General features: G+C 39.8%; 1 long non-coding RNA gene across 1 annotated transcript in view; it reads right to left on the bottom strand.

Moving 5' to 3' along the window:
* Positions 1–20189, bottom strand: part of LOC122562207 — a 33795-nt gene extending 13606 nt beyond the window's left edge. Inside the window, exons 1-2 of the long non-coding RNA XR_006315263.1 lie at positions 20099–20189; positions 2112–2367 (exon numbers count right to left, since the gene is read on the bottom strand). This is a non-coding gene — a long non-coding RNA (uncharacterized LOC122562207). The remainder of the gene's footprint in view (positions 1–2111; positions 2368–20098) is intronic.
* Positions 20190–26410: the final 6221 nt, after the last annotated feature.

Consider the following 26410-nt stretch of genomic DNA (forward strand, 5'->3'; position numbering starts at 1 on the left):
CCACTGTCCAAAGCTGTGCAGGTTGGCTGGATTGGCCATGTTCTATATTGTAAGATCTGGTTGGGATGCTGTTTGGAGGTCAATGCAGAATGTGATATGATAGCATAGCCTCTTTCTGCAATGTAAGGATTCTGTGGCCTTCTATTTTACTGTTACCCTCTAAGTTCTGAATGAGGTGTCAATGCATATAAAGGCAAGACAAAGTAAGTCAGAGATGTTGTGAGCATCCAAATTAGTGCCAAGTGAGTGAGCTGCACGAATGCAAGCTGAGGATCTTGAGATGCACTCTGTTCTGATGCAGAAATGGGTTCCTTTCTGTGCACACACAGCAGCCTGATTGCAACATTGGATTGAAAGGTATCAGTTAACTCCAAAGCACAATATTAAGGTGGTGAACTGTGTTATGAGTGACTCATAGATATGCCATGGTGAGGCTGGTCGTTGTGTAATGTCAACCTCCATGGATGGATGGTGCAAATGGTCAATGCCCATGGAGTGTGGGCGGTGAATGCCCATGGAGCTTGCCCTGCAGTGTTGGGTACTGCTGGTTACAATGGAGTCCCAGACAAGCAAACAATGAGCTATATTTTCACAACTGTCTCATCATTCAAGACCTGGGAAAGTGTCCACTCACTGTTCCCAATGGTGGAAGAACTGTGATCCAGAAGGTGTTGATTGAAGGCAAATAGCATAAGAATCAATGGCAGCATGAGGAATTTTTTCTATGCAGCAAGTGTTTAGGGTTTAAAGTGCACTGCCTAAGAATGTAAAGGATATTAATGGGCTTTCAAAGGGAATTGGTGAAGAAGCTAAGGAGTGAAAGTTTAGATGGCTTTGGGAAAAGAGTGGGGGAACTAGCTGAGTTGTTCCTGAAGAGAGCCATCATAGGCATAGCAGGCCATTTGGCCTCCTTTGTGTTGTAACCATTCTGTATTTCCACAGAATATTGCCAATCTCCTTTTAGCGCCTCTCCAATCTCATATTCTCGAAGAGACCACTCTTGGCCCATTGTATTTTGATGGTGTCATTTGGCTTCATCATTCAGGCTTTGCTTTTTACTTTTTAAGATTTCTTATATTAATCCATTCTCCAAAAGCAATATTCTACTGCTCTCTACTATTACAGCTTTGTTTCTAATCTTTCCTCTCTCAAGGTGGTCTCTCCTGTGACTGTGTCTACTCTGCCCTATTTGTCCTTGCTGTCTGTGTCTAACATCCAAAACAGTTATCTCTGCTACACACAGTAAAACAGAACTTGCAATCATTTACAACCCTCAATGTATGTTTTTGGCACTTATTCACCTGAATGTCTAGCTTGGAAGAGCAGAAGTATTCAAATGATGGTCTCCAATCTGTCTCCTAATCCACTCCTCCAATCACCAATCCTTCACTACACCAGCCTCTCGTCATTGCATTTCATCTTCTGCTCTTGACTAGCTGCCCATCCTATCCTGATCCTCCCATTTTCCCACTTCTGGCTTCCTAATGCAACATGCTGGTCATTCTCCTGTGGTCTCCTCTCCTGCATCCTGATTCTCCTCCATTTCTCATTGTGTCTCACCAGCCTCACAGCCATCCTCAGACCTCAGCCCATAGCCTTACAATTCTCTGATCCAACACTGATTTTTGCCCTAAAACCTCAGTCCTGATTTTTTATGTTAACCTATTTTTCTAATCAACTTGTTCAAGGATGTTATTACGCAACTCTGGAGCAAGTGGGACTTGAATCCGGACCTCACAGTCCAAGGATAAGGACACTACCACTGCACCACAAGGGGGTCCTACCAAGAGGGCCTGGATCTGATCTCTGCTCTCAGATCCACTCACCAAGAGTGGATGTGGTGTTTGCAGTGATCTACACTTTTGCCTCGTTATTGCCTTATACTTAGGTCCAATATTGGCCTTGTCAGTGCCTGCCCCCTGTTCTGCCAGCACACCAACATCCAAATATCTAGAGTGACTACTCTTAGGTACTCAGCATTATCTTAGGTACAGGGTACCTAAGTACAGATATTTTAAGTGTTGTTACAGAATTGAAATAGTAAAAAAGACCAGCATGAGAATACAGAGTTTAAAAGTCCAAAATGATAATAAAAAATATTTTTAAAGTACTTGCGTTATGGTCCTTTTTTCATGAAGTGCGTGCTCCTCAAGGCTTCAGAACACAAGGCCTCACTGCCTCCAAGTACTGTCCTCTGCCCCTCTGACCGGTCTGAGCTTGCTGTGCTCCTGCTCTGCGCTCCGGCTGCAACTCGCTTCCTGGTGCTGGCTTGGTCTTTGACACATCTCCCTGACTCCATTCTTCATTCCCCCCAGGTCGGATAGTTATAAGAAGTTAAAAGTTGGTGTGTGTTGGGGGGAAGAACAACTGCAGCAAAGAGGGAAAAAAGAAAGATAAAGGAAAAGGAACTGGCGAGCAGTGGAGCTCAGGCTGGAGTGTCTTACTCTGCTTGTGTTTATAGAGCTCCCTGCTTTGCAAAACTCTCAGTGAGTTTGTGATTTTTGCTATTCATCTACATAGACACAGTCTTGAATTTCTCCTAAATTCCTAAAGTGCTGGAAAGATTCTGTGTTAAAATTAGTCCTTAAACCCTTGCATACACTATGCACATTAAGAATGAAACTTAGAGGTAATTAACATTTCAAGTTTTAACATATTTGAAATGTTAATTTGTTGTTTTTTTATACAACAGGCTTTACCTTGATTTTTCTCTATTGACACACTTGAATATTTTCCTGCTTACTTTCTGCCTCTATGACCTCCCTCATTGCGTTGAATTCTCTTCCTGGAGATCAGGACACAATCTGTAACTGCTGTCTGAGCATCAGTCTGCAGAAGTGATTTTTAAAATAGAACAGATTTTTCAATTTGTTTCTCAGTCCTTGAAAGATTTTTTTAAAGTAAATAACCATTGAATTGGCAATTATTTTCTAGGAATAGAAATGCTACATGCATCAATTCAAGAGAAAGAAGCTCTTGGGATGATGGATTACTTGTAAATATGTATGATTTTTGTAATCTCTTTATTTGGTCCTTTCTCATAATAAAGGACAAATGGGCATTCAAGGTATTGTTAATTTTCCTTATGGAAAAGTGCATCAGAGATTTTGTTGCTCTCTATTTAAATATGGGAATGTCAATTCTTGCATGTTGAGTAATTTACAAGAATTTAATTTGGTATCATTTCTGCACACTGCTACCTGATACTCATGATTCATGCTTTACCTTCAATTGAATCTTATGCTTATGATTGAATGGTTGTCACATTTGATGATGACGGTGTTTGTTTTGGGTGCAGAGTGTCAGGATTCCTGACCTACCTGTATTTGTTCAGATTGAGATGGGCACCTCACAAAATTTATGAATCCTTCTTAGCTGAATGATTGTACTGTTGGATGAATAGCTCTCACCCTGTCTTATGCAGATTATTGCTCTCGATCTCTGCAGTTTGGAGGAGGAACCAGGAAAGGCAGTGTTGTTTGCTGATGTACTGTACCTTAAAGATAAGCTGTAATCAACAGTATTGCTGCAATATAAATTATTACAAAGTGAATAGCAGTACAGACAGAGGGGTCCATGCTGACAGATATGATACTGGAATATGGTAGCAGTTAGTAAGGAGGAGAAATGCCATTGGTCTTGTAGGGGGCAGGAGATCCTTAAGGGCTTCTCTCAGAATGGAATGACAGCAGATGGTCAGGAAGATTAATTCCAGGAGTCTGGACCAGACAGTGGTACCATGAGCTCTAAAGATCTCATGTGGATGGTCAAAGTCATCAACCTATAACAATCCCAGCCACTCACATCGCACAGAACACTACACTGCTATCACTCCCAAAGCAGTACTCTCCCACTTCCGGATCCATGCCTATTTCACCACATCCTCGCCACCTGCCAATACTGGCAGCCTCACATCTCCCCTGCCTCCATGGACCTTCTGCTTTCAGCTAATGCAGGCACATTACTCAAACCCAGTGCTGCATGACTGCTAATATTCTTATCTTTAGGACAAGGCAACACATAATAAGAAGCAGAGCAGTATTGGCAGGATCAAATTGTGAGCTCACCAGCAAAGATTGTTCTCTGTCTAATGGGGCTGGTTATGACAAGGCACACAGCATGTCAATTGCTGAGAACATTGTGGATGTACTATGTGCCTTATACTGCTTCAGAGCTGTCAGTGCCCCTTCATCCAACAATCAGCTTGGAGAGCAAGCTTCTGACGATGTGACCTTGGACCTTTTGATTCTCATCCTACGTAGCACCATTTTTCTGCTTTGAGACACCTGCGAAATGCTGCTTACCCAAATGCAACAGTTCCTAGGAAAAGGAGAGAGCACAGCAACAGAGAGTTTGTGAAGGCCTTGTCACTTGACCTGACACTAGCTGCAACCAGCTCAGTTACTGGCACTGCATTTAACTTTCGTGACAGATATGGTTTTTGGGATCAGCATGTGGCATGAGTGGGCTACAGACAGCCCAATGATAAGGAATTGTTCAGTTGCCAGCTCAGTAGAGGTGGTGAGGTGCCAATCATCTTCTGCAGAATCTTCATGGGGCAGTGTACAGGAGAATGTTGTTGAGCATGCACATGAGATGCAAGACCTATTTATTGGGCTGTCAGGCAAACTCCTGCCATTGACAAGGATCATGAGCAAACCAAGCTCAAAGTTGAAGAGGGCCTGGTGTTGTCCTTGGTTAGATCACTTAAGCTGCTGGGTCGAAATGGACTTATCCCTAATTTCCCTTAAATCATTATTGTTGCAGAATTCCTGTTTTATTTGAAAGAATATTCAATTTATGTATATGATATCCAGAACAAACTCTTGAATAGAAATTATTTTTAGTATCACTTGGGCATGCCAGAACCAAAACTTAACAAACTCTTCGTTGTTCTAAGTATCTTTAACACTTTTCAAAATGCATTTTCTATTTAGAATATACACTATATTCAAAAAGAGCAATAAAAATAGAAACAAATGATTTCATACTGTCAAAATTCTTCATATACAATCTAGCAGGACTTCTGCACAGGTGACGATTTAAGAGGAATTGGAGATCAGATAATTTAGAGTGCATATCTTCTGTAATCTGTTTCTGACCATTTACATTTTGCAATCTGTCTCTGAACATATACATTTTTCCACTTACCTTAGCTCTTCAGAAATGTTTCAGCTCACTACCTGAAAACATTTCTGAAATATATAATTAATAAACCTTGAGAATTAGGCTTAACTCCTATTAAAAATGAAATGGGAAATAAATTTTGTATTCAATATCATTAGCTTTGATTGGCTGCTTAGAAGCATAATTGTTGCAGTCCCAACTGTGCAATTGCATACTGACAGGGCTGCATTCTATGGCTGCCCGGTGGCTCAGTGGTTAGCACTGCTGCCTCACAGCACCAGGTTCGATTCCAGCTTTGGTGACTGCCTGTGTGGAGTTTGCACATTCTCCCCGTGTCTGCGTGGGTTTTCTCTGGGTACTCTGGTTTCCTCCCACAGTCCAAAGATGTGCAGGTCAAGTGAGTTGGCCATGCTAAATTGCCCAAAGTGTCAGGTGCGTTAGTTAATCAGAGGGAAATGGGACTGGGTGGGTTACTCTTCGGAGGGTCAGTGTGGACTTATTGGGCCGAAGGGCCTGTTTCCACACTATAGGGAATCTACCTAAATGGAACAGTTTAGACTCTATCATTTTTTGGATTGTGTGTCTGTTGAACCAAATGTTCTCAGTGGAGTTCTCTGAGTTTGGAAAAAAAGGAGAAAAATCTGTTACTTTTCTTTGGCAGATGGATCTGCTGTGAGCTACTTGTGAAATGGCATATGCTGTAGTTGTAGGGAAGTTTAAAGCCAGAATAACTACAGCCTTTGCAATTTTATAGATGGTAAATATACTGGACCTTTAGAGTACTTGGGTTCAAACCATTCTGTCAGCTGTCATTCAGATTTGAGTATTTGGTTACTGGATAAAGCACTTTATTTTGAGAGAAAGCCAGGGAGAAGGAAGCCAGCAGGTGTAGTAACAATTAACATAACTTCAACTTCTTTTGGTCCATTGAAGAATTGCATTGTAGCACACAGCAGAAAAATATATTCAATCTTATTCCATGGATTAAAAATGTTTGTGCACTGACATGATACATCAGTACAGATCTTAAAACGAAATTTAAAATGGATTGCATCCAATACTTAAGGCTGCAAAAAACTTTCATTTAATAGTTCACTTTAGAATGAAAGCATTGTAAAATGATACCACAATTCTCATTTCTACTTTTTACTAAATTAGCTATTGTTATGGATTTTTGTACCAAACTGAAAAACATCTTCAAACTTTTACTCAATAACTCAAGTTTTGGCTTTGAAGGAATTGGAGTAGGTTTTGGTCACCGAAGTAAAAACCTTAAAAATGATTTATTTTAAATTCACTTTGAGACATACTCTACGAATCTGCATCTCTTTAAAAAAATTCTTCTCTTATCACGGTCATCATTTCTAGTTCGGCCATAAACCCACAACTTTGTGAATCAGTCACGATCTTTTTTGAAATGTGGAAATAAGATTATTAACAATGTATAAAGTTTGGCCGTATTTTGAAACTTTGTTGTGGACAAAAAAAAAAGTAAGGAGATAAGGAAAGCTACCACAAATTAACCAAAGACAGTATTACCTGGAAGCTATTCACTTTTTTTTCTTTTGAATTGTTTCTACTGCAGCCACTGCAGCGTTGATTGCATTTTTTTTGCACTTAACTATGAAAAAGTGTCTCTCATGATGGTAAAGTCTCAGAATTTTGAGGAGGATAACGACTACTGTTGGTGTTTACTTGTTGGACCTGTAAGTTGGCAGAGGTCTTGGGAAATTTCTCAGCTTGATTTCAAGCCACTTTGTAAAATTTCAGAGCAAACACTGTGAGCAAACTGCTAAATCACGTCCATGGTGCCGCCATTCCACTCAGAAATGTTTGGCCTGAGCCCTTTATTAGGTACACACAATGTCTTAAATTAGTCCTAAATACCGTTAAGGCTGAAATAACTAGTCTGGAATAATCTCAGATAGTGTGGGATGTTGAAAATGGAAGTCTGAAAGTTTATTTAGTGAGACTGGATTTAGTTGGCCGAGATCTTCACTTCAGAAGTTTGAAATATTTTGGTTTGGTTTAGATTGTCATGTTCACAGTTAGTAGACAATCACATGTCTGTATTGTTAATTCTATGGTAGCAAAAATATATTTACAATAATAACAAACAAATTCAAACAAAGAAATATAATCTATTAGTATTTGTTATTTTTTTTAGCATTCCTTTACTGTAATTACCAGCTAATTGGTTAATGGTTACGAAAGGAGAGGTATCTGTTCATCATTTTAGAGGGTGGATTTTCCTATGAGAAAAGCCATCACATACAGATGATTTATGATTATCTTTAAAATTGGTCCAATTTCTGAATATCTCATAGTTTAGATAGAAAGACAAAGAAATGTTGGAAGCTAAATGTATTTTAAGTATTGAAAACAATACCAAGACTGTGATAAGATTTCATGATAATCATCGGTTCCTATTAACTACCATTTGTGCCCATATAATGGTTTAAAATTTGACCTTGGTGAATGAAAAGCTCAAAAGATAGGTTGGTGAACTGATTTCTGAGTAAGAGAGAGCAACAGTTGAGGCACTACCTCTGCTGTTTGTTTTTGCATTCCTTGAGCTTTGCCCTGGATATAGTTAAATTTCATTCCTGTCAGAAGTCACATTTTAAAGGTACCCATGCAGTCTAACAGACTCTGAGCTATACAATGTTTTGACTATTTTTAATTTCATGAGTAAAGTGATATTTCTGCATGTGCTCTCATAATATTAAAGATTAACTCGTGCGGAGCAGGGCACTGCAATTGCAATCACTATATGCAACAATCCTTTTTGTTTCAACTTAGTGAAATCGCAGTAAGAAGCAGTTGGCAGACATCTTTAGTCTGTATGTTGTTCTACACAGATACAAGTTTGAGACACTATCTGAAATGTAATAGCTTAAGAGGATTCTCTGATCTGCTGTTCAGTACAGAAAGATGTAGCATACTAACTGTCCTTCCATCTTTCAATCAGCAATGTTTTTATAAGGTGAAATATAACTTGCCCTTGGATTGGGATCATAGCTTTCTACAGGCTGAACTAACCAGCTTTTTTATTTGGTGACTTTTGTCATAGAATCATAGAGTTATATAGATGTACAGCACAGAAAATGACCCTTCGGTCCAATTTATCCATGCCAACCAGATATCCTAAATTAATCTAGTCCCATTTGCCAGCATTTAGCCCATATTTCCCTCCAAACCCTTCCTATTCATATATCCATCCAGATGCCTTTTAAATATTGCAATGGTACCAGCCTCCAACACTTCTGGCAGTTCATTCCATACACACACCACCCAATGTGTGAAAAAGTTGCCCCTTACATCCCTTTTAAATCACTCCTTCCCACTTTAAACCTATGCCTCCTAGTTTTGGATTCCTCTCAGCTGGGGAAAATATCTTGTCTATTTACCCTATGAATCCCCTCATAATATTAGAAACATCTAGAAGGTCAGACCTCAGCATCCAACGCTGCCGGAAAAATAGCCCCAGTCTATTCAGCCTCTTCCTATAGTTCAAACACTCCAACTCTGACAAGATCCTTGTAAATCTTTTCTGAACTTTTTCAATTTTAACAGCAACTTTCCCATGAAAGGGAGATCAAAATTGAATGCAAGATTCCAAAAGTGGCTGAACCAATATCCCATACAGCCACAAAATGACCTCCCAACTCCTATGCTCCAAGTGTTGACCTTGATTACAACATGGACGGCTGGGAGGTCTAATTATCTCTTACAACTATCACTTTCTGACATAATGTCTAGATAGTTTTCTGTCCTCAAAATGCTGCTAAGACTGTTGTTACACTTCTGTAATTGGGTATCTTGTTCAGGCACTAACCAGAATTATGCAGGTCATGATCACTCATAATGTCACAGACAAAACCTTCTGGTATTGCTCAACACCTACGCCCCTATAAATTTCTGGAAACATTTCTGTAGAACTTGAAAGACCTTGGAAACTCGAACTTTTTCAGAAATTAAGTGAATGGCTATCTATTAAAGACAATGCTAAAAGAATGTAACAGTTAAATTGTGATATCTCAAGGTCACCTTTCACTTATTAAAACTAAACAATCTTGTGTTAAATATAACAACAATACTTAAGAGTAACTATCAAGATATTCTGATAACGAAGTGTAAACACATTTATGGACTTGCACTCGAAGATCAAGCTACAATCTTATGTTTAAAAAACTTTTTCATCACTATTGGTATGTAGTGTTCTGGAGCACAATTTCCCAGTGATTCTTCACATATTAAGCCTTCAATCTCAGCTGTGGACTTAGAGAAAGCATTGAATGAATATATGAAAATACTTACACTGAGAGAAAAATCAGAGAATGAGTCAATCAGTAACACTCTGACATATTGTGCAGCAGGAATTTTGATAGCATTATCCACGAAGACTTGGACACTATCACATCCACTCACAAGCTGAAATAAGTGCTTCAATAGAATGCAAAACATGGGAGAAATAGCTCGCTTGGTGGAAGAAGAAAGCTAAACATTGTAAATGAGAAGTGTTCTGCAGTGCTTATGGAGTGCTATTAATATGCATGGATGATACCAATCAACAGAAATGTAACCAAATAGATGCAATGTTGAAAGATTTTTGTCCAATACTATTCCAAAAACAACCTAGTAATGGGATGTATTTCTGATAGCAGGATGCACTCATTAGCGATAAGCAGTATTGCAAATTATTGATTATTTACCTTGTCACATGAGGAGGGACAGTTTTTCCTCTGTAAAAAAGTAATTGAGAAGACTTATAAAAAGGAGTCAATGTATTCTTTGGAATTAATTACTTCATCAAACGATTAACTGCTTTGTAATTTTACAGTTTATCTTCCATCTATTGTAGCCCACCTTCAGCATGAGTCTCATACATCCTGTGGTGTAAAATTCTTATTCTTTGTATGAAATGTTATACAAGTAAATAATTAGATTTACATTGGCAATTTATAGATGTGACTACATTTTAGTAGCAATATAATTCTTAAACAGTTCAGCCTGTGCTCATGATCAGTGCACCACCAGAACCCAAAACAGACAGCTATGAGCTGGACACACATGCATTGAATGGAAGCAATTTTCTTGCAGGAATATATGTAGACTCCTTGCACCCTCTTTCACTGAAGATGTGGAGGTATTAACACGGGTTAATACACAACAACAGGTTACAGGATGGTTCAGAGTGAGGACAGGCAGAAATCTAGAGAGAAAGAGATGACCTCTGAGGTAAGGAGTCAACCTTGCCCTCCAATTCATCTAATGAGACGAGGTAAACTGTGTTGGACTGAGATGAGGAGAAATTTCTAGAACCAGAGAGTGGTAAGCCTGTGGAATACCTTGCCGTAGAAAGTGGTTGAGATCAAAACATTGTGCAATTTCAAGAAGAATTTGGATATAGCACTTGGGGCTAAAAGGATATGGTTGAGGTGGGTGGAGCATATGGTGGTCCTGGCTTCCTGCACTCATCCCATTTCAATTGAAGACCGAGGGGTGTCTAGTAAAATGCCTGTAACAAATCCTTTTCTTCAGCTGACCCCAAAAGATATCCAATACTATCAGTAGCATTGCACTTGCTCTTTTCTCAGGGAATTTTTGCAAAAAATGTTGCTGCTGGTGATGCCTAGACAAAGAGCCCGAGAAGGTTTCCTGATGTGCTTTGAAAGTCAATTTCAGTGCTGCTGCAGCAGGAGAATAATAAGCAGTGATGAACTTCTCAGCAGTGCTCAAAGTCTTCAGTAACAATTTGTTTATGACCATTCAAAGAAGCATTGAAAATAGGAGCAGGAGTTGGCCATTCAGCCCTTTGAGTTTGCTCCACCATTCATTATGATCATTGGCTGATCATCCAACTCAATAGCCTGTTCCTGCTTCCCCCCCATATCCTTTGATCCTTTAGCCCCAAGTTTATATCCAAATCCTTCTTGAAATTTCCCAATGTTTTGATCTCAATGATTTCCTACAGGCTTACCAATCTCTGGTTCAAGAAATTTCTCCTCATCTCAGCTCTACACGATTTACCCTGTATCCCTAACAATGACCATTGGTTCTGGACTCCCCCTGTCACCAGGAATGGCCTTCCTGCATTTTCCCTGTCTAGTACTGTTGGAATTTTATGGGTTTAAATGAGAATCCCTCATTCCTCTGAATTCCAATGAATATAATCCGAACTGATTCAATCCTCATATATCAGTCCCACTATCCCAGAAATCAGGTAAACCTCTGGTCTATTCCCTCTCTAGATTGTCACAGTTGGGTGAATGCTGTTATCAACCTAGATATTGTGCAAGCCAAATTGTTGACCGTCAACATGTGATAAGCCCCATATTTCTACTTGTAAGCTTTACCTCGATAATGTGTGGCATTTCAACTTAAGACCTGATTTTGGGACCAAAGGCTTTTTACCACCTGAAGCAGCCATCAAAATTTCTCTCTTAAGTTTCAAACATCTGTAATTAAGGGAATTGGGATTTTGGTTCAGTTAAACAATTACCTGCATTCTTTCTATCATGAATCATATCTGTGTGTTTTGTTTGCACCTTCATTTCTTTAGTTTTTGCTGCCAGCATTAATGGGATAATGGGATAATGTAAATGAGCTATGTTAGTGCTACCACTAACTGATCCCAGCTTCTGTTGTGGAATGATTAAGGATGTCATGGGTTAATTAGCAAAAACAATGGTTCTTCCCAATGAAAACATGGATTTCAGAAGGCAGGAAATAAAAGGTGATAATATGCTACTTATTTAATTTTGGAGTTTACAAAACATCCAACCAGTGGATAAATTGCAATCCTGGATTTGCAGTGTAAAGGCACAAATTATCTACTGTGTTTTATGTTTTAAATTGTTCTTGTGGAATTTCCTTTTCAGTATTTTTTCACCCTTTTCCAAGGACTTATCAATTCTCTTGCATTTTCCGCTGCTGTCACCAATAAACCACAAAATAACAGAGTCTGAGATTAATCTATTGGCATTAGATTAAAACTAAATAATTCCAAAAGATTCCAGGAGTCTGGAGAATATGCAAATGTATGGTGAGGATCTATTTGCTTCCTGTGAAACAAATCAGCTGGCCTATTTGTTTCCTCATTTTGATCTTGAGCTTTGATCTTTCCACCTTGGATTCTGCATGTATCGAACTGAGTAAAGCTTTGAAGCTTTTGGCAAGGGTGAAAAAAGAATGCTGATAACCAATTTACATGTTATTTCCTTATTGACACTGCATTGTGACATGAGTGAACTCAGTTTTATATTAAAGGAGAATTGTTGCAGTTTTGGAAGACACTGGGGGAACATTGGAAGTTTTGTTTCTGATCCTTTGTTACCGGTATATGGCTTTTCTCGTCACGACATTGATTATGTAAGCTAAAAATTGAAGTTTCAATTGTGTTCAATGACTTCTCATTTGAAAGGCCTTGAGGTAGAAGTTCATTTTGGTGAGCAAAGTGAGAGGTATCAGATCAACAGTCTGTTATATATAGCTTGGAATGTGAATGGCTGATCCAACAATGCCTGTTTTCTGCCACCACCATGAGTTTGTATCCCCAAAGATCATCACAAAAATACAATTTTTACACTCTTTTAAATAAAAAAAATGTTTTATAAGGAATATCATTGTATTAATAAATTCTATCAGTCCTATAATCTGTCATTTGAAGACTATATCTGTTAGGCCTTGTTTCAAATTTTGAGATTATAGGTAAAAATCTGTCTAGTCCTCAAAGTCTTTTTTTTGTAAAAGTGGAAGAAAATTCTCTGAAAGGGAGAAAAGAGCAGAACCCTATTGACTGCCATATTTTCCTTGGAGACAGTAAAAAATGACTTTGAAAAAAATTTAATTTTAGAAAGACTGAAACATTTGTGTGGATGTTGAGTTATGTTAGCCAGAGATTTACAACTTGTGTGAAGCAACAAAAAAAGGCTACAATTTTAACTGGTGCTGCACCTTGATTCGTAGAACTGTACATGGAAAGCAATCTGGTGCACTTACAGTTTAACGTGATGAATAAGGTGATAGAACGAATCCTTGAAACCATGATATATGTAGTTTAGAAAATGAAACTATATGTGGTTGAAGGCATGTAGATTGGATGCAGATTGTAACATGCTTGATACTCGTGTACTTAAAAACTACAGATTAGAGTTGGTCAAGAAAATGAAGGAGCTATATCCTTAAGGTAGCAATCCTGCTTTTCAATAATGTCTGCTTTAACCAAGAAAAGACATGAAATGTCAAGGATATAAGTTGCGTGCTTTCCACACTTTAGACATCATTGTGTTATTTTCACAGAATGCTAACAGGGCAGTATTTTTAAAAAGTAAAATGCTTAAACCTAACTTTAATGCATGTGCACTGAAAAATTATTTATGTTACCTTTGAAGGAAAACACATTCAAAGAGTTCTAAATGAATGTAAGTTGATACTTAAATGGCAAAAGTGAACCCAGTATCAAACAGAATTTAATTTCCCTAAATATCAGTTTTTTCAGCATTGTTTAAGTTGCTGTGTATATGAAGAGTTGTTAAATTGACAACTTTGTTGTGGTCATTAAACTTTTCAAAAGATTGAAGCCAAATCTTCCAAATCAAGCCCCTGGTTCTCTGAATTATTTCTTCCTTTGGGGTTCGTGATATAGGGTAGTATAGATATAGGGATACAGGATGTTTATTCCTTGGTGAAAACAGGATCTCTTAGTGCATTCCAAATGCTGCATCTGAGAACCTGCTTCCTCTTTGTGGGGCACCTACAGCTATTTTTCCACCGTGGGGCTGAGAAGGTGCAGGATTTACTTGCCTCTGTTTTTTTGAACCGTCTTCTTGGCTCACCTCATTGAATACCTTTCCAAACAAGCAAACAACCCCCAGAGGTCATTGCCATCAGTGACAGTCTCCCAGTTGTCAGTATCAATAACTACCACATTCATACCTCACTGTGTGTCCTTGTAGCACAGGTATGGATGCACAGGAGGTTGTGACCCAGTGGCCATTCACCAGACAGAGGGTTTTTGGGTAGATACCATCATCCATTCAATAAATGTGGTCAACCAATACATGCAACATTCGCTTAACAATTAGGAATTAGCAAGTTTCAGGACATCATGGTTGGTGCCCTTGTCTGGCCAAGCAATATTGAGGATGTATATGAACTGGGCAGCTTTTTGTCCTTCCTAGCATTTGTATTGTAGGTCCCTCTATTATAGAGGGATGTGCTGAAGAGGGAGGCTTGGCACACATAGTGTTTGGTGTTCTCAGTTAGGTTGTTGTTCCTCCACACTTTCCTGCTGCTTTTTAAAATTCAATCATGAAATGCAGGCAACATTGGCTAGGCCATCCCTAATGGTCATTAATTGCCAAATACAAATTACATTGGAGAAGGTGGAGGTGCCTTCTGAAACCACTTCAGTCCTTGTGGTGTAGGGGCACCCACAGAGCTGTTAGGGAGAGAATCCCAGAAATGTGGCCCAGTGACAGCAAAGGAATGGCAATATAGTTCTAAATATAGATGGTGAATGACTTAGAGGGAAACTTCTAGGTAATAATATCCACATGCATCTGCTGCTCTCGTCCTTCTAGATGGCAAAGGTTAGAATTTGGATGGTGCTGTTGTTTGAACCGTGATGAGTTACTCCTGATGATACTCCCTGCTGCTATCAGGTTGGTGGTGAAGGGTTTGAATGTGGAAGCTGTTTGATGAGGATTGTGGCAAGCATAAATAGTCTTTCTCAGTTCCATTTTGGGTTCAACATCCAGCTGTGCCATAGCAGGCAGACTTTCTATGGTGTGTAGATACTGTGGTATCTACTTAGTGATACTGTTTACCCTGGAATACAACTTAAGATCTTGAGTTCTACCCATCTTTCCAACTATTGGATACAGTTGCTTTTGATGTCACTCTCTTTATTTTCAGCAGAATTATTTTCTTTGCTGATGGACTTTCTTTTAAATTATTCATACATGCCTTGAATTGGGTGCATGGTGGCTCAGTGGTTAGCACTGCTGCCTCACAGCACCAGGGTCCCTGGTTCAATTCCAACCTTGGGCAACAGTCTGTGGGGAGTTTGCACATTCTCCCCGTGTCTGCGTGGGTTTCCTCCGGGTGCTCCGGTTTCTTCCCATATTCCAAAGATGTGCAGGTTAGGTGAATTGGCCATGTTAAATTGCCCATAGTGCCAGGTGCATTAGTCAGAGGGAAATCGATCTGAGTGGGTTACTCTTCGGAGGGTCGGTGTGGACTGGTTGGGCCGAAGGGCCTGCTTCCGCACTGTAGGGAATCTAATATTCCTCTTGTCAAAGAGTATCTTAGTAGTTTGCCATAGTCTTGCCAGACCATAGGGGCTGCTCTCTAATTATAGAGAGAGTCAGCTGGTGGTGGTTTAATCTGAGGGCTACCAGACTCAGGCAAGGGAAGAGGTTGAGAAAGAGAGTCCTTCATGGTAACCACAGACAGGTGATGGGAATTGAACCCACACTGTTGGCATCACACTGCTCTGCAAACTGACAATCCATCTAACTGAGCTAAACTGATTTCCCTTAATAGTCTAGCAACATTGCAAGCAGCAGTAATTGGTGCACCTAGCTTTATACTAATCTATATAAAATATAATCTGTTTTTAAGACTAATGACATACTTGTTCCAGCTCGCTTTTGTGGTTCTTGAGCCACCTCCTCAGCATCAAGCATTCACTCTGATGTGTCTTCAATGTCTTGAATTCTGGCCAGTTTGAATCCAAGTGGGATTACAAGTGGGAGGACCCAAAACTATATTTTTGGAATATTTCATTCAATATTTCCCTACTTACTCCCTTTTATTTTGTGTATCATTCTTAAGTTCTTTCCCCAGCCCCAAACTGTGATTCACATTTTCTTTCCCCACTATCCCAATTAACTTCTCTGTTGCTTTAGCTTAAAACTAAGAATCTTTCATGTTGAAATTTGTCAAGTTTCCTGAAGAAGGGCCTGTGCCCGAAACGTCGAATCTCCTGTTCCCTGGATGCTGCCTGACCTGCTGTGCTGTTCCAGCAATAAAGTTTCAACCGAAATTTGTCAAGTACCTTTTAGAAATCCACTCACATCATTTTTCTACCACCTTTCACGATTCACTTGGAATACCCCTTTCCTAAAATGTAAGGAAGGGTCTTTGGATGGTCACAATCTTGTTGGCTGCTTATTAGGATCTTATTGGTAACTCTCAAGTTTATATCTTATAAGTAATTCCCTGATTTTATCTTTGATGTGCAAGAAAATAAATGGCATTAAAGTGGCAAAAGTACATGAAATTTATTGGATTGTATTGTTTGTCTGCCCAGATTGTATATAAAGCTCTCATTTTTTGAGATACTCCTCATTGTGATGTATCTCTTTTATCTCTCAGATATGGACATCCACATTGGCTTCATATGATTATGTAGCATGATTAGCTAGACAGTATGTTTCTCTTGTTGCTCTGCTTTGAAAGGTCTCCAACTTCATTTGTTCTCAGCCTGAAGACAGGTCTGACCAACAGCACCGCAATCTCCACCATGAGTAAGGGAAAGGAGGCAGGTCCCAAATCCATGCCAGACAAAACAGGGATCAAACCCCATGCTGTTGGCACCAATCTGATCACATGGATATCCAGCCAACAGAACTCTCAGGATTCTGAGCTGCTGTGGAAACATGCATGTAATAGAATCCAGGAACCAAATTTCTCCTGCTCTGACCCATGATATGAACCTTGGGCTCAGAAGGAGGGACATGATTGCTGTGCCACAATTTTCCTCTACAAGATAGGCAGTTTTATTTAATAAGTTGATTTAACCAATTATTTAGTAAGAAAGATTAACTTTCTTTGTATCATCAATTTGAATAATTGTTTTCATTGCAAATGCATTCATGCTCTGAAACTGTGACCTTGTCATGATCAAGCCTTCTTTAGTTCCACATGTATAGGCCAGTCCTCAATTACTTATGCAAGTTATCTCAGTTTACCTTTCAAAGCACCCACTTTCAAGCAATAGTGGAGAATTAATGGAGTGTAATTAATACTTAATGAAGTGTAATGTTAGCCAATCAGAGAAAATGGCAAGTTTAGGACTTAATGAAAACATGTCTAAAACATTGAGATTAACTCAAATGATCCTCTTAGAGTCATAGAGCCATAGAGATGTACAACACTGAAACAGATCCTTCGGTCCAATTCGTCCATGCTGACCAAATATTCCAACCCAATAGAGTCACACCAGCCAGCACCTGGCCCATACAACTCTGAACCCTTCCTATTCATATACCCATCCAGATGCCTTTTAAATGTTGCAATTGTACCAGCCTCTACCACTTCCTCTGGCAGCTCATACCATAAACGTACCACCATCTGCGTGAAAACGATGCCCTTTAGGTCTCTTTTATATCTTTGCCCTCTCACCCTAAACCGATACCCTCGAGCTTTGGACTCTCCCATCCTCGGGAAAAGACTTTGTCTATTTATCCTATCCATACCCCTCATGATTTTATAAACCTCTACACAAACCCTCAGCCTCCGACACTCCAGGGAAAACAGCCCTAGCCTATTCAACCTCTCCCTCTCGCTCAGATCTTCTGACCCTGGCAACATCCTTGTTAATCTTTTCTGAACACTTTCAAGTTTCACAATATCTTTCTGATAGGAAGGAGACCAGAATTACATGCAATATTCTAACAGTGGTCTAACCAAAGTCCTGTACAGCCGCAACATGATCTCCCAACTCCTGTACTCAATATCTGACCAATAAAGGAAAGCATACAAAACGCATTTTTCACTTTCCTACCGACCTGCAACTCTACTTTCAAGGCGCTATAAACCTACAATCCAAGTTCTCTTTGTTCAGCAACACTCCCTAGGGCCTTACCATTAAGTGTATAAGTCCTGCTAAGATTTGCTTTCCCAAAATGCAGCACCTCGCATTTATCTAAATTAAAATCCATCTGCCACTTCTCAGCCCAGTTGGACCATCTGATCAAGATCTCGTTGTAATCTGAGGTAATCTTCTTCGCTGTCCACGACACCTCCAATTTTGGTGTCATCTGCAAGCTTACGAACTATATCACTTATGCTCACATCCAGATCATTTATATAAATGGTGAAAAGTAGTGGACCCAGCACTGATCCTTGTGGCACTCCACTGGTCACAGGCCTCCAGTCTGAAAAACAACCCTCCTTCATCACCTTCTGTCTTCAAACTTTGAGTCAGTTCTGTATCCAAATGGCTAGTTCTCCCTGTATTCCATGAGATCTAACCTTGCCAACCAGTCTCTCATGTTGAAGAGATTACGTTTGTGAAACTATTTCAGACTAATTCCATGTAATGGAATTTCTCTGATGAAAATAAAGTTCACAATCTAAGTATTTAGAATCATAAATATAACTTAACTTTGTGTAAAATTTAAAGAATACTGATTAGTGCTTTTTAGTTGACAAATCACTGTAAATTTTGGATAATTTAATCTGAAACATAGTCACAAAATATAAGATAGTGTTCTGGATTTGTTGTACTTGCTGCAATTTTAAAATACTTATTTGATTCATTATAGGTATAACTCAGGCTAACTATTGCAAGACATATTGAGAATCCTGACAAAGTTCAGCATAGATGACTTGGTGCAGAAAAACATTAACACAAGGCATAGTTTGATACCAGGAGAGCTGTGGGAACTTTTGATAACTTTTAGAATTTCAACCCTGAATATCCTGTGAAGAATGAACGGAATCCTTTATAGTCCACAGACAAGTGCTAAATGGCAGAGGCAGTTGATGAGTGAGACCAAGTTTTACACCTGAATGCAAGTTTTCTCCTGATACCATTTATCCTTCTTTCAAAGCAGTAGATACTTGGAATTCCTTCTGCTAATTACAGCTGTTTTACATATTGATCAATATATTTGTATGCGTGAAATTTTGAAATCATTACTTGTTCTCAATGTTGAACTTGCAAAGAGTTTTCATTCTAATTTTTTTCACTTCTGCCTGAATGCACTGAGCTGCGTGATACAAGTGTAGACATACTGGTTAACCTCTGGTTAACTCCCCAAATGACCATTAGTTATTAAGATGTGAGCTTTCTTAGACTGATGAACTATCCAACTAAGGATGCCACCATTCTTATATGAATGCGAGCATCAACACATTTGCACTTTCCAGTACCTGTCAGGAATAAATGTTACTTTCTCATCCTAGCATCCCACATCCCTTCTTCCATTCATTATCCTAGAAAAATTGAGATTATTGTAGCATCTCAATTTCAATAGCTATTGTGTTTGTCACTTATCTATTGAAGACCTTTCTGAACTGTATACAAACTCTATGTTGTGCATTAGCAACAATTCATTGGGCAGCCCTGTATTTCTTACTGAATGCCACATTTATTGAAAGCATAAACTAACTTGCTTGAAGACACCCAACCATCTCTTGATGACAGTTGAGTTCTTTTACTGGTGAGAATTACAACCTCATAGATCACATTCAACTTTAAATAATCCAGAACAGAAAAAATCTCTCATCTCAAATATTACATAAACATGTTATATATTCTCATTCTAGTGATTCGAGTATAGGCAGCTGTGACTTTTGGTAAACATCACTATTATTTTATCACTGTCATAATTCACTATCATCATGGTGGGCAAATCATTCTCCATTCACTCCTTTTCTATTGTGAATGATCCTGGTCCCATCTGATGGTACTCAGAGGATTGTTACAACGCTCTGTGTATTAATATAAGCTAAGAAACATAGAAAATCAGAGCAGAGTAGGCTATTTGTTCCTTCAAACCTGCTCTGCCATTAAGTATGTTCACAGTTGATCATCCAGTTCAGTACATTATTTCTGCTTTCTGTCTGTACCCTTTGATTCTCTTTGTCCTAAGAACTAAATCTAACTTCTTGAAAAGGTTTCAAGGGTCTTTCCCTCTACAACTTAATGTGGAAGAGTATTCTACAGACTCACCATTCTCCAGGTGAAGAAATTTCTCCTGATCTCAGCTCTAAGTGGCCTACTCCGTACCCTTAAACTGTGACACCTGGTTCTAGACTCCCTGGTCATCAGGAACATTCTTCTTATGTTTATCCTGTTCAGTCCTGTTAGCATTTTATAGGTTTCAACAAGATCCCCTCTCATTCTTCTAAACTCCAGTAAATATAGTCCCAAGCTGCTATTATGAATCTAAGTGGCCTTGTTAATGCTGGAATGTATTGATTGTGAGTTATAATGAGTAGAGTGCTAAAAATGGAGAAGTGTAAAACTGGAGCAGCAACTTTATATTTTCAATTAGAGACTAGAGCTGCAAATACCCTAAGAAATAAATGCCTGGTAACTTTGCCCCTTGTGTGTTAAATGCTCTTTAGTAATCTTTGATACCTGATTTATGCTATCATTGTTTTTGTAGAATGAACAGTCTCCTGCAGAGCAGGGATATTAATGTTGAAGTGCCTGAGTTCAGGAGAAACAAGCTGTTCATCATTTGGGATAATTGTTTTGCTCATTACCCACGAGAGTTCGCACGGTCCAGGTTCTGAGATTGAGTTTGACTTTGGTTTTCGGACCGCAGCTATATGAACCCACTGGATATGTTTGATCATGGAACAGACTATTTTGAGGGTACTTTATCTAGTCCTTTCCCCAGGCAGGGTGAGCAGACTGAATCTGGAAGAGGGCTGCCCAGCTGTGAAGGAAGCTGCTGAAACACTCACCTGTTCCTATTCTAAGAGTGAAACAACTGAGTCAAACTCCACATGCAGGTCTGATGCTGGGGATGTCCAGATCTCACAGTCCTATCCACATCACCTCTCGGTGATTGCTGCAGAACTTGGATTATGTGTGTGCGCTAGTTGAATTCCTCTAAGCAGATGCTTGTGCAGAGGTAGTAAGTTGATTTAACCAGTAATTTAGTAAGAAAGATTAACTTTCTTTGTATCATTCACTTTGACTAATTGTTTTATTTGCAAAATGCGTACATGCTCTGAAACTGGAACCTTGTCATGACCAAGCCTTCTTTAGTTCCACATGTACAGGCACACCAGGAGTGCCAATGCACACGAAGAGTGCCAAAACACACCAGGAGACACATACTCCTTGACAGAAGGTGGTTCCATTTCCTGTGTCAAGTAAACCTTAATGCCTGGGGATCTCCTTGATCTCCTGCTGCAGCCTTGATCCACCATCAATAGCTGTTGATACCACACAAATATCTTCCACCTGGGCCACCATTAAGGACTTGTTTTGGATTGTGCTTTGTCTGGTTCCCCCCCTTCGACCTTGCCATCATGGGTGGCCCTGCCCAGCAATTGAGAACTCCAGGCAGCATCGCCAAGCCTCTCCACCACAACAAAGTGACAGTCTACAGAAAAGAGGCAAAATGAGAGACAATTGAATAACATTATTGTATATATTATTACATTAATTGTGCAGCATATTTAAAAAAGAAACTGAGGGCTACTACAGAATGTATAATCTTAGCTAAATGTTGTGGCATGAAATGAGTGTCAAAATGTTCAATAGATTTTCTTATTTTGTTTCATCTTTGCTACACAATTGGTTTGCGTGTTATGTCATCAATTGAATCATGGCCAACATGTGCGCAGTGAATGACATCATACCATGGAATAATTTGTGTGGAAAAAAAGATGTGACATATTGGATGTGAAAAAGCTTTAAGTGGCTGACATTTGTTTATTTAATAAGTCTTGAGCTGTCAGAGCTTTAGTGGGCGATTAGGTTGGGATTTCACTTTATCGGTAATTAGTGGGTGAATTCATATTAAACCTTTGGTTTACCATAAATACATCAGCAGGTTGTACATTTTTAAACTGCCCTTCCCTTTGTAAGTAATACCAAAGTTGCTAGACCTGTTTCAGATAGTTAGATGATAAACACAAACCATGAAACTTACATTTATTTAAAGCAGCAGAGCCAGAACTTGTTGGGATTAGAATTGCAAGTACCATTCTGTTGCTAAAAATCAGAAAATTAACAACGTAGAGGAATTTATAGAAGTATCAGTATTTCAGGTCTTTACCACTAACACAGCATTCTTGTGGGTAGGATAAAGGGATTACTGTTACTTGTTCCTTGGCACCATTCCCTGGGTAAAGTGCAAGACAGGGACAGATGCATTTGGCTCAGATGTTTATATCTAGTTCAGATGGAGGCTTATGAACAATACGATGACCAATTTGATTTTTTCAGTGCATGGACCTTCAAGGTCTGTGCTCAACATCGGAAGTCAATGTGTAAAGAGCCTCAAAGGAACCTTGGAATAGCTGAACAATTCAGGGTTGCATGTGAGAGGAAGTGAATTGATAATGTACTATCCAAACCAGCTTCACAATAATTCAATGAGAAACTTCAGCTAAATTAAATCTGAACAAGTATAAATTACTATTGAATTCAATCCAACTGTATATTTAAATGCATAAAGTTACAGCTGAGCAGTAATAAATATTGCATCATATCCAAATCTAGTGTCACTAAGTAATTTTAAAATCACCCATTCATCAATATCAGGAATTGAAATTAACTCAGCTCAAATTAAGTAGGCTTTATAAGAATTATACAACAAAGATGAATGAAATATTTATCCTATCTTTAAGAATATATAAAATTAATCTATTTGAGGAGTCTTGAATTGTTAACAGAATTTACTCCAGTATACATTACAATAACTTGCAAAATTTGGATTGTAACATCTCAGATAATTTCTGTTGTGCAGCAAATTGATGTCAGTGTAATATTTGGGTAGTTAAAAATGAGGTAAAATGTTGTCTTTTATCTTACATGAACTTATACTGAACAAAAACTAGATGGCATTGAAATTATATTTATTGCTGGTAGAGTGTTAACTTTGGGATATTTTCATGAATATGACTTATAACAAGAAGGATTAAACAAAAGTTTAAAGAAGAAAAACAATGTTGCATTCATTGTAGTGTGTTCATGATGTTTTAAAGCGCTTCACAGTTGATGAAGTATATTTGAATGATGGTCATTTCGAAATGTACTTGCTTTGCTGCAGGTAAATGTGATAGTCAATTTTCACATAACAAGATGCCATAGACAACAACCACCTGATAATTTGTTTTTAATTGCTTAAGAGATAAATGTAGTCCAGGCTCAGGAGAACTCTTCTCATTCTCCAAAAAATGCTTTCGAATCTTTTTATGTGCACTTGAGATGACAATTTGGATCCCTGCTTTATATCTCCTGTGATTGGGTGACATTGTCAGCACCTCCTCAGGAGTGCACTGAACTCCCTGGAGGGGTCTTCAACCTATGATTTCTAACTTGGAGGTGTCAGTCGTGTTACCACTGAGCCAAGCTGACTCTTATGCTACTTCTGATTCTTGCTTTTGTCATGGTCGAAGCAGAGAAGGTTATGTTTCTACTTCTGAGCATTTTGAAAAACTTGAGTCCTGCATGTAATTCATGCTGACATGATCAAGGCCATTTTTAAAGACTGAAACTCCCCCCCACCCACGTGGTTGAAGATGCCCTCCAACGCATCTCATCCATGTGCCACACCCCCTCCCTCGAACCCCACCCCTCTAACCGCAACAAGGACAGAACGCCCCTGAACCTCACATTCCACCCCACCAATCTCCGCATAAATTGCATCATCTGCTGACATTTCTGGAACATACAAATGGACCCCACCACCAGGGATATGTTTCTCTCCCCACCCATATCTGCTTTCCGTAAAGACCATTCTCTCTGTGACTACCTGGTCAGGTTCACACCCCCTAACAAGCCACCATCCCCTCCTAGCACTTTCCCCTACCACCGCAGGAACTGCAAAACTTGCACCCACACCTCCCCCATTACCTCCATCCAAGGACCCAAAGGACCCTTCCACATTCATCCAAGTTTCACTTGCACTTCCACGCATGTCATTTGTTGTATCCATTGCTCCCGATGCAGTCTCCTCTACACTGGGGAGAGTGGACGCCTTCTTGAAGAGTGCTTTAGAGAACATCTCTGAGACACCCACACCAATCAACCCCAAAACCTTATGGCCGAACATTTCAAGTTCCCCATCCACTCTGCTGAGTACATGCAGGACCTGGGCCTCCTCCATCGCCATTCCCAAGCCACCCGACACCTGGAGGAAGAACGCCTTATCTTCCACCTCGGGACCCTTCAACCCCAGGGCATCAATGTGGACTTCACCAGTTTCCTCATTTCCCCTTCCCCCACCTTACCCGAGTTACAACCTTCCACCTCAGCACCACCCTAATGTACTGTCGCACCTGTCCATCGTCCTTCACACCTATCCACTCCACCCTTCTCTCTTACCTACCACCTTTACCCCCACCTTCATCCACCTATTGCACTCTCAGCTACCTTCTCCCAAGCCCCATCCCCCTCCCATTTATCTCTCCACCCCTGAGGCTCTCAGCTTCATTCCTGATGAAGCAGTCCGGCCCAAAACGTCGAATTTTCTGCTCCTTGGATGCTGCCTGACCTACTGCGCTTTTCCAGCAACATACTCTCAACTATAGAAAACTATTGACAAGAAGGAATAATTGAGTAATTGCCAAGCTACCAGCAAAAGGGATCTTCAGTAGCTCCAACAATTGGAGAGCCATAACAATTCTGTCAGTACGTGGTAATATCTTCAGCATGGTACACCTTAACAGATTGAAGGCGGAGGTACACAGTACGTACACAGTACCCTTTGTGAAGATCATGCTGCCAGCAGAATTTTATACTCAGGATCCCTTTGTTATCAACCTGATTGATTTCAAGAAGATGTTCAGTAACATCTATTCAATGTCACTCTGGTATATCACAGGAGACTACAGCATTCCATCTTCTAAACCTTCTGGCATAACATCAGTTGCTGCATGAAAACCCAGGTATAACGGATACCTTCAGCATCATCACAGAGGTATAGTCAGGCTATGTGCACTCGCCAATCCTTTTCCACTTGACTATTGATTTCATTGAGGAACATGATGGTGTGTGCTGATTTTGGTATCCTTATGGCAACACCAGCAGTTGATGGATCTGGACTTTGCAGATAAAATGGGCTGGACTGTCAATTAACAATCAAGCATTACTCGTTGTAATGCATGACCACTAGTCTAGCGAGCAGTGGCCTCAAGGTTGGTCTCTGCATTAGCTGCAAGGATATCAAGGTAGTGATGATTGGATGGCAATGAAATGTACAGCATGCCAACCTGTTCCTCTCCACAGGAAGCACATCTCTGGGAGGACTGTTGGAGAGATTGATATACACATGACAAACTTAGTCTAATTAACAAAGAAAGACAATGAAGGAATAATGCCATCACTTCAGAATAGCGAGGGTTGGAGGAAAACTTAGAGCTTATGATTTAGCTGATTGCTGTCCTTCTTCTTCATAGTGAAGGTCATGGGAGGGTGACTTTGATTACGGAACATTGATGAGTTGATGAAGTGCGTCCGATAGACCATATGTACTGCTAGTGATGGAAGTTGTGTGTGCTGAGCTTGCAACAGAGTTGCCAATCAAGCAAAAGTCTCAGAGCTGGTTGGAATGAACTTCTTGTGGTTGTACTTGTCTTGTTCTTCATGATTACCAGACATCATGAAATTGTTGTCTGTTTTATGCTAGTTTCTACTGAGTAACAATTTCTAAATTATTGATGATAATGACATGGTGATGCTATTCAAAGTCAGGGAGAAACGGCTGGGTTGCCTTTTATTTAAGTTGCTCAGAGTTAAGAGTGTGGTGCTGGAAAAGCATAGCAGGTCAGACAGCATCTGAGGAGCAGGAGAATCGATTATTCGAGCAGCATCCCTTCATCAGGAACGAGGCTTGTGGGTCGGGGGAGCTGAGAGACAAATGGAAGGCGGGTGGGTCTGGGGGCAAGGTAGCTGAGAATGCAATAGGTAGATGGAGGTGGGGGGGAAAGGTGATAGGTTGGAGAGGAGGGTGGAGTGGATAGATGGGAAAGACAATGAACAGGTTAAGAGGGCGGTCCCAAATCAGAGGCTTGGGACTGGGATAAGGTGTTGGGAGGGGAAATGAGGAAACTGGTAAAATCCACATTAATCCCATGTGGTTGCAGGGTCCCCAGGCAGAAGATGGAGCATTCTTCTTTCAGGCGTCGTGTGGTTGGGGTTTGGTGATGGAGGAGGCCCTGGACTTGCATGTCCTTGGTGGAATGGGAGGGGGAGTTGAAGTGTTCAGCCATGGGACGGTGGGGTTGGTTGGTGCGGGTATCCCAGAGATGTTCTCTGAAATGACTCACAAGTTGGTTTCCTGTCTCCCCAATGTAG

The sequence above is a fragment of the Chiloscyllium plagiosum genome, chromosome 24 (assembly GCF_004010195.1).
Source record: "Chiloscyllium plagiosum isolate BGI_BamShark_2017 chromosome 24, ASM401019v2, whole genome shotgun sequence".
Taxonomy (NCBI): domain Eukaryota; kingdom Metazoa; phylum Chordata; class Chondrichthyes; order Orectolobiformes; family Hemiscylliidae; genus Chiloscyllium; species Chiloscyllium plagiosum.